Below are 17,734 nucleotides of genomic sequence, written 5' to 3'. Positions count from 1 at the left end.
CCAGAGCCCAGGCAAGCTGGAGCTTTGGAAGTTTTCCTAATAAACACTCCTTGTTTGGATTGAGCAATTTCATTTCTTTTTAAAAAAAGATTTGGGGGTTCTCAGGACTGAGGGGTAATGTGACTTTGTGAATCCTCTTCCTCACTCTGGAGCCAGTGTCAGGCAAGTTGGATTGAGAGACCATTTGTAACTAATTGCAGTGTTAGCATTTCCAAGTAACTATGGAAACTGCTGAGCCTTCATGTAGCTTTTTCTGGGTGGATAAGCCAGCTAGCTACCTGTGCAATGATCACATTTATTTATTTATTTTTTTCACAAAATCACAGAAAGCATTGATTTGCTCAAAAGTCTGTTTTCATAAGTTTTTGTAAAATATCGTCCGAATATTCTTTCTCATTACTGTGAAGTCCCCTGAATACCATAAAAGGCATTTCGGCTTGCTTTAGAATTATCATGAATTCTGAATAATAATAATTATGCTAAATAGCTAACATTCGTCGAGCATTTGGTTTATATTAGCCACTGTTTCGAGGGAAAGTTTTATTAAATAAGTGATTAAGGGTTGTTGGAAATATTACAGAGCTCTTGTAATTGAACAGGATTATGGGTATAAATTTATGATTTTATTACCAGGGATAGAATGAATCATGGCTAAGAAAAAAACAGCAAGTGATAAACAAGCCAATCAAGTTATAAGGTGAATTCACTGAGGAGAAAGAGTAATTATTTCAGTTATTTTTTGGTGCTTAATTAACATTTATTAAGCATCCTCTGGGTCACAGGCACTGTTAGGTACTTTTACATCTGCTATTTTATTTAATTACGAGGAGTTCTTCACTTCCAGATAAGATTTCCCATGGGCTTCTTTTGACTAATGAATTTTTCTAGCTGGTCCTGCTCATACATTAAGTCACCTGGGGAGCCAGAAAACTGCGGTGGTGCCAGAGTGTCATCCTTAGAGACTGTTTGATTGTACAGGGTTGGGACCCCACAGCAGGATTAAAAAAAAAAAAAAAAAGTTTCCTCCCTCTGCCACGAACTCTGGTTAAATCGGCCGGAGTGATGAGAACCTCTGTGTCAGACTATTGAAGATTTTTTTTTCCACTGGCAGAGAAATATTGACTCCAGCTCTTCAGCAATCAGCAGTCATTGCAAACTTTGAGAGTCGTGTGCTACGCCAAGTGAAATAGGTGAAACACCTGTTTTCCTTTGTGTCTTCCCTGTGAACTGTGATGTGGGAGGTATCAGGATAATTGCTGAAGGAAGCAGGCCAGAAGATGTTGCCCTGAATGTCTCAGACCCAGAATGTCCAAGTGCCTTAATCTGTCCCTGGGTTGTGCTTTGTGGTGTTTATCATGCCAGTGACTTGTTTTTTGTTGTTGTTGTTGTTGTTTTCTAAGATGTTATTTATTTGAAAGAGAGAGAGAAAGAGCAAGAGAAAGCATGAGCAGCGGGGAGAGGGAGGAGCAGGGAGTCCAACGTGGGGCCTGATCCTAGGACCCTGAGATGATGATCTGAGCCAAAGGTAGACGCTTAACCAACCGAGCCATCCAGGCACCCCTGTTTTTTGTTTTTTTTTGTTTTTTGTTTTGTTTTGTTTTGTTTTGAAGGAAAAAAAAGGACTATTTAGGGAACTTCCACACTAGAGGTAATTCCTTTTAATGAAATCCATACATATGTACGTACAGTACGAGTACAAATCTGTGAATAAAAAGTTTCAGAGGACACAGAGAATTATGAGGAATATTTCTGGTGGAAGGGATTATGTGTCGGAATGACTTCTTTAAACATTGTCTTTGATGTCATAGTGAAGTTGTTTAACATCAAAACATTAAAAAAAATCGGAAGGAATTAAGTGGTTTGGGGAGCTCAGCTTTTCTTTAAAAATTGTTATAGCCTGAGATCACATAATAGTTAACCTAAAAAATGATCCATAATCAAAAACATATCCAGTCCCTAAAAAAAAAAAAAATTCATGGTCATCTTCATGGAGAGATTTGCTTCAATGGGAATTTTCAGTTCTGCAAGAAACCAACCCCCAGGAGTCCTGTGGTGTAATTGGTGGAGAGAAACAACAAAAGCTTCCTTCCATTAGTTCTGTCAACGTGAAGCATTTTCCTTGAAAACAAGTTTTCTGGTGGAGCCTTCCACTTAAGATGTTGTGTCCTTTTAAAAGCGTTATGGTGCATTTGCTAAGAGAACTGGGGCAAGTCAATCACTTTTTGGGGCCTGGGGTTCTTCTCTGGTGTAACGAGGGGATCGTCACTGTCCAGGAGAAGCTTCACTGAGCCGCAGAGTTGTCTGTAGAGCAATGGGGGAGAAGCATCGAGGTGGCCACTCTGGGTCTGTGGGTCTCCCACCCTGGCCTCAGAGCTGCTGGGGGTGGTGGTGGTTGGTGGGGGCATCTGGATGTGTGTTTATTTGCAGAGAGGATCTTTTCAAGGACCTATTATGCATCAGGTGCTAGGAACAACAGGATGACCAAACTCAGTGTTAGCCCTCAGAAAGCTTAACATGTCCTGGAGGAGGCAGGCAGGCACACAGGTAATTCCAGCATTTCTTCAGTGAGGCCAGGGGCTGGGTGGGAAGAGGGGGTCAGTGGGAACACACACTGTCCCTGTGAGCTCTGGGTGGTTCTTTTTATAAACAAATGACAAAGAGAAGACAGCTCCCTCTTTGAGTCACTCTGCCCAGCCACTCCTGAGGGGAAAAGAAAGAGGAAGGAGGCAGGCCCACGTGGGATGGTTGGGACTTCCCTGGTGCCCTGGCCTGGATCCAGGGGTTTCTGCATGCTGATATAAGGGCTGTCGGGGCAGGATAAGGACCTGGGCTCTCAGAAGACCACAGAACCAGCCCTTAGGGCTGGAGGGACCTCAGGAGGTCACCTGGTCCAGGCAAGTTACCCTGGCGAGCCCCACACCTGTCTTCCTACTGCTTGTGCTTGACCATGTGAGCCAGCAGATTAGCTGGGGGCCTTTGCATGTGCTGTCCATTCTGCTTGGATCCCCTCCTGCCTGGACTGGGGCAAATTCTAGCTTGTCTTTTCATTTTCAGCTTAGATATCACCTCCTCAGGGAAGCCTTTCTTATACCCATTGCTGGCCATCCCCTGCTGAGCTAAGTAAATGCCTGTTTCTGTGATTGCCCAACACTGTGCTCACCACCATTGTCCGCTGTTCCAGATTCCGTTGTAATTGCTTGTGTGCCTGTAATTGGCCCACTAGTCCATGGAAGGTCCTGGCTGGCTGGGATGGCTTAATTCCTGAAATTACCTCCATGGCCAAAATGCTTGGCACGTCATGGGTGCTCAGTATATAGTTCTTGAAAGAAGCCGTCTTCTCACTTTCCAGCAGAGGCTACAGGAGCTCAGAGAGGTTCAGTACCTTTCCCAAAGTAACACGGCTTTGAGAGCCTGAGAAGGGGCTGGAGCCCATGGTGTGACTCTAAAGAGGAGACACGATGAGATCTGGCTTCTAGAGCACAGTCCAGGTTCTCTGCCTCCACCATGGAAGTGAAAACAAGTCACTCTTATCACTTTCCTTCTAGGTGAGCTGCATGCGGTCTCATGGGTTTGTCTCCAGGTGATACAATGGCTAGCTTATGCTTTGTGTTCTTAAAACAAAAAAAGGGTCTTGTGAGAGTTAGAGCCCTTTTCTGATTGCTAGGTCCTTTTTTCCCAAGAGAACAACTTGGTTCCATTCTCTATTTTGTAAATCTGGTAATAAATGAAAGAAAGAAAGAAAGAAAGAAAGAAAGAAAGAAAGAAAGAAAGAAAGAAAGAAAGAAAGAAAGAAAGAAAAAGAAAGATCCTTCATGTAATGGGAAGACCTAGAGAGAGGAGTCTGGAGAACTGTAGTCATGATGTGTGTGTGTACATGTTTGTGTGGGTGTGGTGTGCACACACTCCCCTGCAGGGCACGGGGCGTGTTGCACACATTCAAGGGCAGAGTAACTGTTTCCATGGTTCTTAAATTAGCTCCCCTCTTTTTTTTGGCACTAAGCAGTCCCATAATCATGGTTTAAAAGGGAATTTTAGGGGCACCTGGGTGGCTCAGTGGTTGGGTATCTGCCTTCAGCTCAGGTCGTGGTCCTGGTGTCCTGGGATCGAGTCCTGCATCAAATTCCCCACAGGGAGCCTGCTTCTCCCTCTGCCTATCTATGTCTCTGCCTCTCTCTTTGTGTCTCTCATGAATAAATAAATAAAATCTTAAAAAAACACACACACACACACAAACCTGTGCCCAGAAGCAAAGGCTGTCACAGGCGGTTGACGTGATCAGCCCACAGTGTTCTCCTACCACAATCAGGCTCGGCCCCCAAACCTTTTGTGAATAAAGTGGGGGCCAGTGGAGTGGCTTTCAGTGCCCACTGAAGAGCACAGATAAAACACTAAGGTAGCTAAAGACTTAATGAAATCACAGGCCAGAAAAAGGCATTCTGTTTCTCTCCTGTGCAATAATAAGGATGCCTAGACACTGCAGACCTTGCTCCCATCCTCACGCCAATGCTGGTGACTGCTCCATGGGATGTCGTTTAACTAGGGTCTTATGAAAATTCCCTTTGATTCATAAGTTTTTGCTGCTGTAAGAGATGTCAAGGGTGACAAGACGGTGTGCTATACATGTTTATTTTCCTTTCTCAGCCAAGAAGAAACCTAAAACAGGAAGTGATTCAGGGATAGAATGATTCAGACCAGATCAGACTCAGATGGGCTGAGCATTTTGCTGGCACCAGGATAGGCTGTTGTAACTCAGAGTTCCAGCGTCCTTTCTCTTAGAATTCTGAATTTGAAAGGACATCGCAGCCCCACCCTCAGTCCCCAAGACCACAAAGTCCAGCCACATTGTCCTTCAGTCATAGGATTTAGATTTAGGTCTCTGCTCTTTACTCTGCTGTGCAACCATCAGCAAGTTACTGAACTTATCTGAATCTCTCTCTTTTTTTTTTAAATCTCCCATTTCTTTATTTGAAATACATAAAACTGCTTTGAACATTAAGTGAGAAAAATGGTTGTGGAACATGCTCTGTAAACTTTAATGGTCCAAAGACATGGAATTTGGAGTAGTTATGTCCGGACTGATTCTCTGGTATGAGAAGACTAAGAGTGGCTAGCATTTCCTGGGCGCTTACTGTGTGCTCAGGTCTGTCGTTATTTGCTTAACCCTTTGCTGTACCTCTGTTTTACAGGAGAAGAAACTGAGGCCTGGAGTTTGACTTAATCGTTCAAAGTTACCGAGTTGGTAAGTCACAGTGGATTTGACCATGGCTGTCGGCTTCAGAGCCTGTGTTCTTCACCACTTCACTGTGAAGAAAATACTGAAGTGGATGGTAATGTCAGGCCAGGACATGGATTTCAGTTCAGTAGAAATAAGAACTTTCTGCTCCTGTTGAAATTAGAATCCATGTGCTTTCTTTCATTCACTCCATGAATATTTAGAGAACCTACCAGGTTATCAGGTCAAACTATTAATGTAAATGAGAACTTTGGAGGGAAGGAGACACTCAGCCTCCTGTGATCAGTAGCAGTAATAATAGTTGATAGTTATTGAGTACTATGGAGGGGGAGACCCTGTGCCAAGAGCTTTGTCTGAATTATCTTGTTTAAATTGCAAGAGAAAGATGAGGTTCAAAGAAGAGAGAACCAAGTTCACTCCAAATGCGAGGGGTTGTCTCCAGCCGTTTGGGCTATCACACAATACCACAGACTGAGGGGGCGTTAAACAACAGAAACTTCATTCTCACAGTTCTGGAGGCTGACAAGTCCAAGATTGAGGTGCCAGCAGATTGGGTGTCTGGTGAGGCCCGCTTCCTGGTCTCACAGATGGCCATTTTTTCCCTATAACCTCACGGCAGAAAGGGTGAGGGAGCTCTCTGTGGCATCTTTCATCAGGGATGCAAATCCCATTCATGAGTCCATCCTCAGGACCTAATCACTCCCGAAAGCCCCACCTCCTCACACCATCCCATTGGAGGTTAGGTTTCAACATAGGAATTTGGCAGGGACACTCACAGTGGATGGCAGAGGTACAGCCAGTGTTCACATCCAAGCAGCCTGGCTGGAGAGCCAGTGCTCTTAAATGCTGGGAGGCCCTTATGGAAAACCAACCTGGTGAGGCTCTCGGTGCCCTCTACCCCTTCCAGGCACTTTGTTTTTCTGCTTCTTCTGTTTCCTTGTCATCCTTATCTCCTAACTGGCCTTTCACCCGCTAGCCTCTGGAGAACTTTAGCCGTGGAATGGAGATCAGATGGCAGGACACTGTACATCAATCTCTCATGCACGCGTGTAACTTTTATGTTAATGGAGTTTTAACTTACATACTGTAAAATGCACAATTCTTTTTTTTTTAAAGATTTTATGTTTAAGTAATCTCTACGCCCAACAAACTTACAAATCCAAGATGAAGCGTCACATGCTCTACTAACTGAGCCAGCCACATGCCCCTTGATGAATTCTTAATATGCCACCCCACCTTGTCCCCATCTACACAGGGCATTCAGTATTCCCATCTCTCCAGGACATTTTGTTAATCCCCTACACAGTTAGTCCTGCCCCAGGGCTAACCACTATTCTGACCTACAGAAGTCCCACATCCATCATATAGATTCCTGCTTCAGGCTTATCCAGATCCAAATATACTTACTCAACAAAAACAAAGCACAGATAAAAATAACACTTTAAATAGCGTGGGTGATCCTGTCATTCCACCCAACAGGCGTCTCTCTTGGAGTGAGTGTGAATGAGAGACAGATCTGCTGTTCCTTCTGTCACTCTTTGTTCCTATGGCTTTTTAGAGTCTGAGCATCTTGTGCCATCAAGTGTGTTTCTTACATTTATAGATTTTAATTATCCTACAACACAGCTTGGAAATGCAAGCCAGCTATTTCTTCTAGTGCTCAACCTAAGAAACCAAATCCAGTGCTGAAGGGACACTGCCTTTGTTGGAGGTGGTTTGTCGGTCTCTGCTGTGAGATCTTCTGGGATTTTTCAAGGAGAATTTTGACTCCTTTCAGTTTTCATATCTGTGCTGACTTTGGAAGTTAACCCTTGAGTAAACTGCTCAACTGTTGTAATGTGGATGGAACTCAAGCATGGGTAGGTTGTTACATTAGACTTGGAGACGTCCAACACTCTGCCAACGTGGCGGACTATGCCGATCTGTATGTCTTTCCTGATATGAACACAGAGTGGGCTGAAACAGAAGATTTGCGCCGAGGGGAGCTCATCAGAAAAGGGATTCCACTAGTGTCAGAAATGAAGAGAGAAAATTATGCCAAGTGGTTACATGGTCTGAAGCTATGGCCATAGGGTCTGGGTGTTCCAATTTTAATGCTACAGTGGAGCCCAAATGAGACTTGGGCTCAAGGGTGGAATTGAACATTGGGAATGTTAAACATCACACTTCTTTATGCAGAGGGGCTAGGAAACTTTCACTGTCTGGTGAAATAGAGAGGAAGCTTGCCTTGAGTAGAAAAAGTCACCAGCAAGAAATTAAAAACCATATGTAGTTGTGGAATCTAGATTTTTATTGTGTGTAAGATTACAAGACCCCTCCAGCTGAGAAATGCACATAAAAGCTGGCCGAGTGCCATGGAAATTCCTAGCACAAACACAAAATCACCCCATAAGGATATTCAACAACCTAGACCTAGCAGGCCTCCCACATAAAGAACTACTTCTCAGGATAAGTTCACAATGAAACAATACAAGCTGTCTAGGAAATGGACTGCTTTAAGGTGGAAGTAATAGAACCATCTAAAAGAAGCTATAAAATAGCATATTTAAGATAATTAATGACTAAAGATGATATTAAAAAAAGATGTAAAGAAAGATGAAAAAGAATAGGTTGATTTGTAAGGCGACCAAATTTAAATGAAAAATAGTCGTCGAAATTCAAATCCCACAAAAGGGTTAACTGACACGTTAGATGCAGCCAAAGAAATAATTAGTGAACTGGAAGACAGTGGGAATAGTTGACATTTGTTACATCCTTAGTATGTGCCAGATGCTAGTCTGTATGCATACATGAACTCGTTTAATCCTCAGAACGAAGTTATGTGGAAGACATGATCAATATCACATGTATTTTATGGATGGGGAAGCTAGGGCATGGTAGTTTATGCCACTTGCCCGAGGTCACACAGCTGGTAAGGATGGACTGGGATTTGACCCCAGGCTGCCTAGTGTAGTCTGGAGTCTGTGTATGTAATTATTATGATGTAGATTATCCTCAAAAAATAACCACTAAATAATAAAGATATGGGAACACACAAGAATAGCAATGAGGTATAGAAAGAGAATGAGAAGAGATTGCTTATGTTGAAACAGTGGGGAGAGGCAGTATTCAAAGACATAATAAAGGGGAAAAAAAGATGTCACAATGATTTGAAGTCCCTTCAGATCTTCTCCAGTCCTTAGGTTCCAAGAATTTGTGACCAAGTCACCAGAATTTGTGGCTCTAATGAAGGTGGAAATATTCAAATAAGGATGGCAGAGGCTCAGTTTCCACTGTCGTATGCACTGATGTGCTGATATGTTTGAAAAAGTTTCTCTGGGGGAAAAAAGAAGCCTTGCTTTGTAGCATTTGCTGATTTCTATAGTATAAATACTTCCTATGACCAGTTTCAAGCTACCAACCTGATGTCCCTGAACCCAGAATTGGGAAGAGATGCGCCCACTCAGCTCTCTTGAGCTGGCCTGAGCCGGCTTCAGCACACCAGTGGCTCTGATGCTCATTCTGCTCTTAAACTGTGATTTCTGGGTTGTGCACCCTGGGGTGAAACTTATAGGAAGTAGTAATGTCATGTGTGATGTCACAGGGGCAGGGAGAAACAATGGGACAAGAGTGGAGCTCTGGCCGCCTTTCTTCTCTTGTATTTAAAAAAGCAAAACATTTTGTGAATGTGGGGGGGGGAAATTAGCATACATATCCCACTATGGGGGACAGTGAAAATGAGTATAGCATCTTTGTGTTTGTTTTTTTTTTTTTTTTTTTAAGATTTATTTATTTTAGAAAGAGAGAGTGTGCAAGCAGGGGAAGGGACAGAGGGAGAGAATCCCCAGACTCTTGCTGAGTGTGGAGCCCCCATGCTGGGCTCAATCCCATAACTCTGAGGTCATGATCAGAGCTAAAATCAAGAGTCAGACATTTGACCGACCGAGCCACCCAGGCACCTGAGTACAGCATCTTTGAAGGGCAGTTTGGTACTATCTGCCATTTCTAAATGCATGGCCCTGAATTCGACTTCAAAAATTTTATCTTATAAATCTTATCTTTCTTATAGTCACACATGGTGTATGTGAAGATATATATATAATGTATATTCATTTCAGCATTGTTTGTAAGACAAGACCCTGGAAGCAGCTGAAATGTATGTTGGTAGGGGATTGATTGACTCAATTGTGGTATATTCTTACAGTGGAATTCTGGGCCACTGTTTAAAATAGTAGCTCATGGGACTCCTGGGTGCCTCAGCAGTTAGGCCTTTGGCTTGGGTCGTGATCCCGGGGTCCCACATTGGGCTCCCTGCATGGAACCTGCTTCTCCCTCTGCCTGTGTCTCTGCCTCTCTCTCTCTCTCTCTCTGTGTGTGTGTCTCTCGTGAATAAATAAATAAAATCTTTAAAAAAAATAAAAATAAAAAATAAAATAGTAGCTCATGTATACTAAGAAGGGGTAATCTCCAGGATACATTCTTTTTTTTTTTTTTTTCCCCAGGATACATTCTTAAGTTAAAAAAAAGACAATATGCAGAAAAGTGTATGTGGTGTGTTCCCATGTGTGGGGAAGAAGCACAAGATAAAAGTGTGTCTCTCTACACCCACCAACACACATCATGTGCTTGGTTATGCGTAGATTATTGCTGGCAGACACCAAGAAAGAAAGTGGTTGTGGGGAACACTGTTTACCCCTTGGTGGAAAAGCTTAAGGGATTGGGGTCTAGAGTGGCTGGAAGATGTCTTGTTGTAGATCTTTCATATTTTTTTGAATTTTAAAGCATAAGCATATAGTGTCTTTTCCATTAAAAACAAACTAGTTAACAAAAACGTCACTTTGGGAGCTTTTGACATGAAAGCCCCTCTCATTTTTAGAGATTGGCAGACCCCGACGTGGTTGCTGATCTTGGGCTTAATGAGCGTATGCTGAGTGCCAGGCACACCCCTGAAGTTTCCAGCTCAGTCCTCTCGTGCCTGTACACTGTGGGTCTCTCTGTTGGAAGGCTCTGCCCAGACCCTAGCAGCTGCCCCGTGAATGTGTGATCCACGGAGGTCTCATTTGCAGGAGAGGGGGAGGAGAAGTCTTGGTGCAAAGTCATGTGGCATGCAGCAGAGGAGGTGAGAGTCACAGCAGCCTTTCAAGTGTTTGAGAGCAGAGGTGACCCAGCTGCTTCTCAGAAATCAGGTTATCTGGAAGGGCTCTCAAGCCTTTCTCCGTCTTAACACTAGACCCTGGCACTTCTCTTGAGACCACAAGGAAGTGTTCTTTCAGTATTAATTTTTCCATCTTTAGGACTCTTTGCTCTGGAAAGTTGGAGTTGCGTTTGTGGACCAAATGAATCGCTGATGTGTTTAGAGACAGCAAAGGCTGGGAGAATTTGTCCTGCGGTGTCCTTTTCTGAGTCATTATTAATCTTCCCAACTCTTGTGCACGCATCATCAGAGGGCTAAAGGACTCTAGCTTTGCTCATTTAAAAAGGCCCCCTTCGGGGCTTTTCTTAGCGAAATAGATGTTCCCAGAGGTGCTTTTACTCTTGTTTCCTGCAGCCAGCCACATTTCTAACCCATCACCAAGCATTTTATGGAACCAGATGCTTGCTCTCTTCTCTCTTATCATTTGGTAACAAATGCAGTAAACAGGTTATTCATCTCCAGAGGGCTATTGTTACGATGTTGTGATTTGATCAACAGTAATCCAAATGGCCAAAAGGACTGGAGCGAAAAGTTTATAGCATGGAAATCACAAAAACTGAACTGAGTATTATTTAAGGGTGTGACATTGTAGCAGATTAAATTCTTGCCAGCAAGGGCTATTTGACATCGGCACTTGCTGTCTCTCAGGAGGCTGTGTTGTGGGCTCAGAGAGTGCCCTTAAGCACTTTAAGTATCACTGCCACTGGTGTGATGTGTCATGTAGTGGTTTTAGTTTACTGGGAGTGGATGTGTATCAGCAGTGTCCTCCGGACTCCCCAAGTGGTAATTCTATCTCCCCTGCCTGAGTGCAGATGCAGAGGAGGTTTCAGTGCTGTTCCTTGTGGGAGGCTTTTCCTGGCTCCCCCATCTAGGCTCCTCTTGTTCCATGGAATATTTAATTAAAGCAGGTTCTTCCTGGTTTTAAACAACTGCAGTTGTTTGTAGCTGAATTCAGACTGAATGCCAGGCAAGGTGGCCTGGATCATCTCACTTCCTCTGCATGAGCCAGTGTGCAGCATATGTCACAGCCCTTCAGAGTTCAGGAGCCGGGATTCTTCTGACCTCCAAACTTGAACTGGCTTCTGCAGAAAGGGGATGCATGCCACTGGAAAGTCCAGGGATGGAAATTCAGGCGTGGCTTCAACCGTGTGGCAAAGGCTTTACACAGTTTTCTCCATCCCTCAGCATCACCTACCATTTCTTTTTGGGTTATGGTGGCAAGATGGGCATCAGCGCTTCGAGCAGAAGGAAAAGGCCACTTTTCCAACAGTTTAGGGGAAAGTCCCAGAACTGAGTCTCCGTGTTTCTGATTGGTCTTATCTTCCCGGACCAATCCCTGTCCTGGGCAAACGCGATGCTCCGATTGGCCATCCCGGATCCAGCCTTGAAGAAGCTGGGGTCTGCACCTGCCCGAGCACCAGGAGAGGGGAGGTGGATGTTCCCCCAGGAAAATCTGGGAACCGTTTGTACCTGAGGGTGGGAGTGGGTAAGCGAAAGCAAGGATGTGCAATAGGGTAGGTTTTTAATCAGTGTTTACTCAATGAATGAATTAACGGGTGAATGAGCAAACAGGAGCGTGCTGCTGCTTCTGTGAGCTGGTTATACAATACCCGGAGTGAGGCTTTAACAGATGGGAGCCTTTGCAGAGAGGAAGGTTAAAAGAGAGCCTTGAAATCAAGTCCTGTGAGGCTGACATTAAATTAGCTGAAATATTTAACAAGATAGGAGACATGGGAAAGCCGTTTCCAAATGTCTCAAGGGCATTCCTAGAAACAGAACCTTTGCTGGGTCCCCATTCTATGTCTTAGGTGCTGGGCTAGACACTTGTATTGGCATCACCCCGCTTTTGTCTTCATTTTATTTTTATTGGGCAGTCCACGTATGCTCATTAAAGAAAATCTAAAAATGCACGCAAAAGGGAAAAATAAGTGCCCTCCCATAATCCTACCCTTGAAGGCTAATTGTTATTAATATCTTGCTATATACACTGTCAACCTTTTCTCCCTGTTTTGCAGCTGCGTTAAAAAAAATTCTTTATTTAATCTTGATATTGGTGCTTGTCAGAGAAAGAACCTGTGGCTCATACGAAGGCCCGAGAATCCTTGGGCCGGAATGCAGTCCTCATGTGCCAGCCTCAGAAGTCCTCTCTCATTTCTGGGCTTCAGTTTGCCTGCTACATAACCAGCAGTGTGTGTACTAACAGGATTTTACTATGGTTCTATTCTGAGAATCCTGATTGCATCACTCCTTGTTCATCCACTCACTCCTTCATTCATGTACTCAGGAAATATTTCACTGGGTGCTGGAGGTGTACCGGTGAATGAGGCAAAGTGAATGTCCTGCCCTCTTGGAGCTAAGTGTCTAGCTGAGCTCCACCTCACCTGCAGATGGTTAGATCAGCAGCCCCTGGAGGATGTGCTGGGACTGCCAATTGCTCTAGTCCCCAGCCTCTTAGGAAGCAACCAGCAAAGCAAAGAGAAAGCACCATAGCCAGAGGCCTAGTTAATATGTGCTCTCTGCCCAAGATACCTCTCCTAAAGGGAATGGGTGTATGTTGAGAGATGGGATGCTCAGGATATGCATTACCTGTCCTTACCCTCCCAGGCCTGGCCCTCTGAGTAATCTGGGGTTTGGCCTATATTATGTACATACGATGACCCTGTTTTCTTAACCCCAGACTAGAACTCATGGTATGAAGCAGAGTTAGCCAAACAGAAGGAAGAAAATAATTTATTTCTTGAATGCAGCCGTAGGTATTTTTGCATGGCTCTCCTTGCATGGGAAGGTAGGTATCCTCTTTTTGCAGGGGAGGATGCTGAGGCTCAAGTGGATCTGTGATTTGAGCTCAGGCCTATCTGATGGCTCCCAGTCCTGTGAGCTCCCCCTTCGTGTTCCTCTGATCCAGATACATCTGAGGAGTAGGACTTTAAAAGTCTCTGAAATTCTGGGTTATTTGGTAGTTTCATTCCATTCACCTATTTAAAAAAGTATTTATTGAGGGCCTATGTCCAGAAACTGTTAAGCCTGGGATACCGGCTGACCAAGACCAATGAGGGCTCCTACTCCCAGGGAGTCTGAGTTAAGTCATTGGCAGGGTGATATTTCTGCATGCTCCCTTGCTTGATGATTTATTGAGCCATGCACGAGGATGTATCAATCAGGATGCTTTGAGTTGTAAGGGACAACTGGATCATTGATAGGAGTGATGCGCATAACCAAAAAGGAAAGAGGTGGGATAGGTTTCAGGCACATTCTGATCAGGGCTCCGGCTTCATTTCTCTATGACCCTCTCGGCTCTGCACTTGAGTCTGTTGGCTTTGTTCTCAGGTTGACTCTCTTCATAGTAGTGAGAGCACTGCTAGCAGGGCTTCTGCATTGTTCAACACCCGCAGACATCAGGAAGGATAGGTGTGTTCCAGGAAGCACAGAGGAGAGCTGTCCAATGTGGTGACCTGGCTGCTGGTTCCTCTCAGACCACATGCTTGTCGGATCACATCCAAGGGAGGAAGAGCTACCATCGTTCCCCAGGGCCATTGAACAAAATTCCTGGGCTTCCCTCTGATGGGATCATCTCAGGACGCCGCCTTCTCACTCCATCATGGAGGTAGAGGAAATGGGATGACACATTGGTTTAGACCAGTCAGGACTCCTGATCCCTGGAACTGTCAAGGATCCGGCTTGGTGGGAAGAATAGAATAGATGTTGAAGAGGCAACTGCAGTCTGTAAGGGGGCAGTGTGTAGGATGTGGGCATAGGAAGATGAGTGAGGTCCCTTCTCTTAAAAAAAAAGTCTTTCTCTCAAAAAGCTCACATTCTAGTGAGCTTCCTGAGACTCTGGCAGTGATCAGAGGAAGGGCATTTACAACATTTCAACCCTAGACACTTTCCATGTTTCCTTAGTCAGTTCTTATAATGTCCTTGTCAAGTAGGTATTTCCATTTCACAGATGAGAAAACAAGTTCAGAGAGGTTGAGTCACTTGCCAGTAGCCGCACGCCGAAGAGATCAAGGTGTTTTGAAATTGTGTATTCCTTCCTCTCCTTTTTGTTATGGTTGTAGAGAAAATAGATCGTTAACAGAGACCCTACAAAGGTTCATCTAATGACTCCTCTACAATAAGCAGGGCCTTGGGAGTAGTTACTGCTTTTCATTTCAGGCTTTTATTAGCGGAATTCTGTGTGCTTTTTTTTTTCTTTAACCAACTCTAGATGGGAGGAAAACTCTTCTCCCAGGTCCAGATAAGCAACCTATAATTGAATGAGCTTCTGAGAAAGGCAGAACCATTGTCAACTCACAATGCATCAGAAGAGATGGGTGCATTCAGATAATTTTACAAAAATGATTTCTCTCTCCTTTTCACTTTGCTGCCTGAGGCTTCCATTTGGTTTTAAAGTAATAGAGTAACTATTATGTAATCCGATACAATGCTGCTTTCCCCTGGGCTCAAGTTAACTCATGTGTTCAAAATACAGGATATATTTTTGGGGGAGGAGTTTATGTAAAGCCAGTGTGATTCCTAAATTAAACTGCCAAAACAAGGGTGTACGAGCCCAATTTTCTGGTTCTCTCCAGACTCTTGCAGAGATATAACATCCAACAGAGCAGAAGATGGTGTGCTGGTGGTGAAATGTCCATGAAATGTCCGTGTTCTCACTGCCTCCTGCACCTACAGTGCATGTCTTGGGCTTTCCTGCCTGTTGAAAGAGCACTGGTTGGTTTGTAGATAGCCTGACCTCACTTCCACTCAGCTGGGCATAGTTTTGTCCTGGGAGAAATTAATAAAAATGGAGAAATCAAAACGGTGGTTGGTGACATGCTGACACACAAGACTTTCAAGTTAGATGCTATGCTTTTGGAGTTCTTGTGTCTGCTTTCCTTTTTTTAAATTTTTTTTTCAGATTATTACTGATAATAATGAATTTACCTATATAAATTTCTACTAAGTTGTCTGCCATGTTTTGGGTCCTGGGGATAGAGAGCCAACCAAAGCATAGTTTCCATTATTTTTTTTTAATTCCTCCCTTTTTAAAAAGATTTTATTTATTTATTTATTTATTTATTTATTTATTTATTTATTCATGAGAGAGATAGAGAGGCAGAGACACAGGCAGAGGGAGAAGCAGGCTCTATGCAGGGATCCTGATGTGGGATTCGATCCCAGGACTTCAGGATCATGTCCTGGGCTGAAGGCAGTTGCTCAACCCCTGAGCCACCCAGGCATTCCATAGTTTCCATTATTAAAGTCATCATTGGGCCTCCTCTGGAAAGCTCTCCTCCCAGTCTATCCATACCAGTATATATATATATATTTTTGGTTCTGCTTTACTCTGGGCCTGGCAAACTTGTTAAACTGGACTTTGGCAAAAGGGTGAAATAAAAAAGAGGAAACAGAAAATACCTGATGGTAGATGCATAGGCTCAGGTGTCCAGAGGGATTGCTGGGCTCATCTTGTTGACTCTAGACAGTGACTACCATGGTTGTCATTAGGACTAGTATGTAGGATTTTTTGTTACTACAGTGTAGCCTAACTCATCCTGACCGATGTGATCACCACTATCAGAGAGGTGGCCGGATTCATGGAACCTGGCCAGCTTGTGCATGCACCTCTTTGAATGCATGCACATGCAAATATATAGAAGTATAGATATGAATCTGTTACCTGTATGACAAGTGATTCTCAAACTTCGCTGTGCCTTAGAATCGCCTGGGGATCTTTTAAAATTCCAAAGCCCTGGACGTAGTCTAGATGAATTAATTCACCAATTCTGGGGGTAGGACACAAGCACTAATAGATTTGAAGCTCTCTGGGTGATTCTAGTTTGCAGACAAGTTCAAGAACCACTGGTCTATGAGAATTAAAATAACATTGCTGGGTTTGTTTGTTTGTTTTGTTTTAAAGATTTTATTTATCTATGAGAGACACACACACACACAGAGAGGCAGAGACAGAGGTAGAGGGAGAAGCAGGCTCCATGCAGGGAGCCCGATGTGGAACTTGATGCCGGGTCTCTAGGACCATGCCCCGGGCTGAAGGCGGGCGTTAAACCGCTGAGCCACCCAGGGATCCTCGACATTGCTGTTTTTATTTGAAGAGGAATAGGGATAGTGATAATGCCAGTGGTACTAGCCATCGTTACCATTTCCTGACTGCTGCCTATCTGCCAGGCAGTATCCTGGGTGTATAACAAACACTGTCGCATCTAATCCACACTGCAGTCCTGCCAGACAGCTTTGTAGGTGGTTGGATAGGGAAAAAGGGGGGGGGGAGGGTCATATCTTTTAAACTGATGTCAGCTACAGAGCTGCTTAATCCAGATGGTCAGGTATAGTCCAGAAAGATGAAGTTGTTGGGTTGATCTTGTCGACCCCAGAATAACCCCTGTGGGCCTCATTGGGACTGAGACTCAAGGGTTGTTTGTTACCACAGCACAACCTGGCCCATCCTGATGGTTGCAACCATCCTTTTAATAACCACAGTGGATTCAGGAATCGATATGCAAAAGCACATTTTGCAAAGTTATAAATTGAGAGAGAGTTTATTTTGGCTTGTGGCTTAGAAAGAGAAATGAGTGTAGTAAACCAAGCTATTTATCTTGGGTTGGTTGATTCATCCATCAAAATCACTCAGTGTTTCAAGGAATCAGGTTAAATAAAAATTAAATAAATTAATAAAACATTACCTTGTGTTTTTGTAGTGCTTTTCTCAATGGGATACGTGGTGCTATACAAATGTCATATCGTTGCTAGTCTTCTTGACATCCTAGAAAGACTGTTGGGCATCAGCAGGGCCATGTGTTGGTATAGGTAATAACAGAAACTAAGTGGTAGTGAAATGCTTACCCAGCATCCAGAGGGACGTTTGGCTAAAGTCTTGGTGGGTAGGTATGAGTTTGGCCAGGAGGTATGATAGTGCTGGGAAGGGTGTTCATAGCACAGGCAAAGGCACAACAGCAGGAAGTGGTATTTGTAGGAACTCTATAATCAGTTTAGTATTAGTACTAAGAAAGACATCAAACCCACTCTTATGGGTGATTGAAAAGTCCCATAAAACTTGTTTTTTTTTTTTTTAAAGGTTTTTTATTTATTTATTTACGATAGTCACAGAGAGAGAGAGAGAGGCAGAGACACAGGCAGAGGGAGAAGCAGGCTCCATGCACCGGGAGCCCGATGTGGGATTCGATCCCGGGTCTCCAGGATCGCGCCCTGGGCCAAAGGCAGGCGCCAAACCGCTGCGCCACCCAGGGATCCCAAAACTTGTTTTTTTTTTTTAATCATTTGGTACACATCTCCTAACATTTTCCCCCCACTTTGGAAGAAATTTGTGTGTG

General features: G+C 43.9%; 1 protein-coding gene across 7 annotated transcripts in view; it reads left to right on the top strand.

Moving 5' to 3' along the window:
* Window positions 1-17,734, top strand: part of CYRIB (CYFIP related Rac1 interactor B) — a 146,544-nt gene that overhangs the window by 39,877 nt on the left and 88,933 nt on the right. For all 7 annotated transcript variants that reach the window (XM_055314098.1, XM_055314102.1, XM_055314095.1 and 4 more), the window contains exon 2: window positions 5,187-5,239. The gene's annotated coding sequence lies outside the window, so the exon portion shown is untranslated. The remainder of the gene's footprint in view (window positions 1-5,186; window positions 5,240-17,734) is intronic.

This window comes from Nyctereutes procyonoides, unplaced genomic scaffold (assembly GCF_905146905.1).
Source record: "Nyctereutes procyonoides isolate TBG_1078 unplaced genomic scaffold, NYPRO_anot_genome, whole genome shotgun sequence".
Taxonomy (NCBI): Eukaryota; Metazoa; Chordata; class Mammalia; order Carnivora; family Canidae; genus Nyctereutes; species Nyctereutes procyonoides.
The sequence above is the reverse complement of the archived record's forward strand: the minus strand, read 5'-3'. Positions and strand labels throughout refer to the sequence as shown.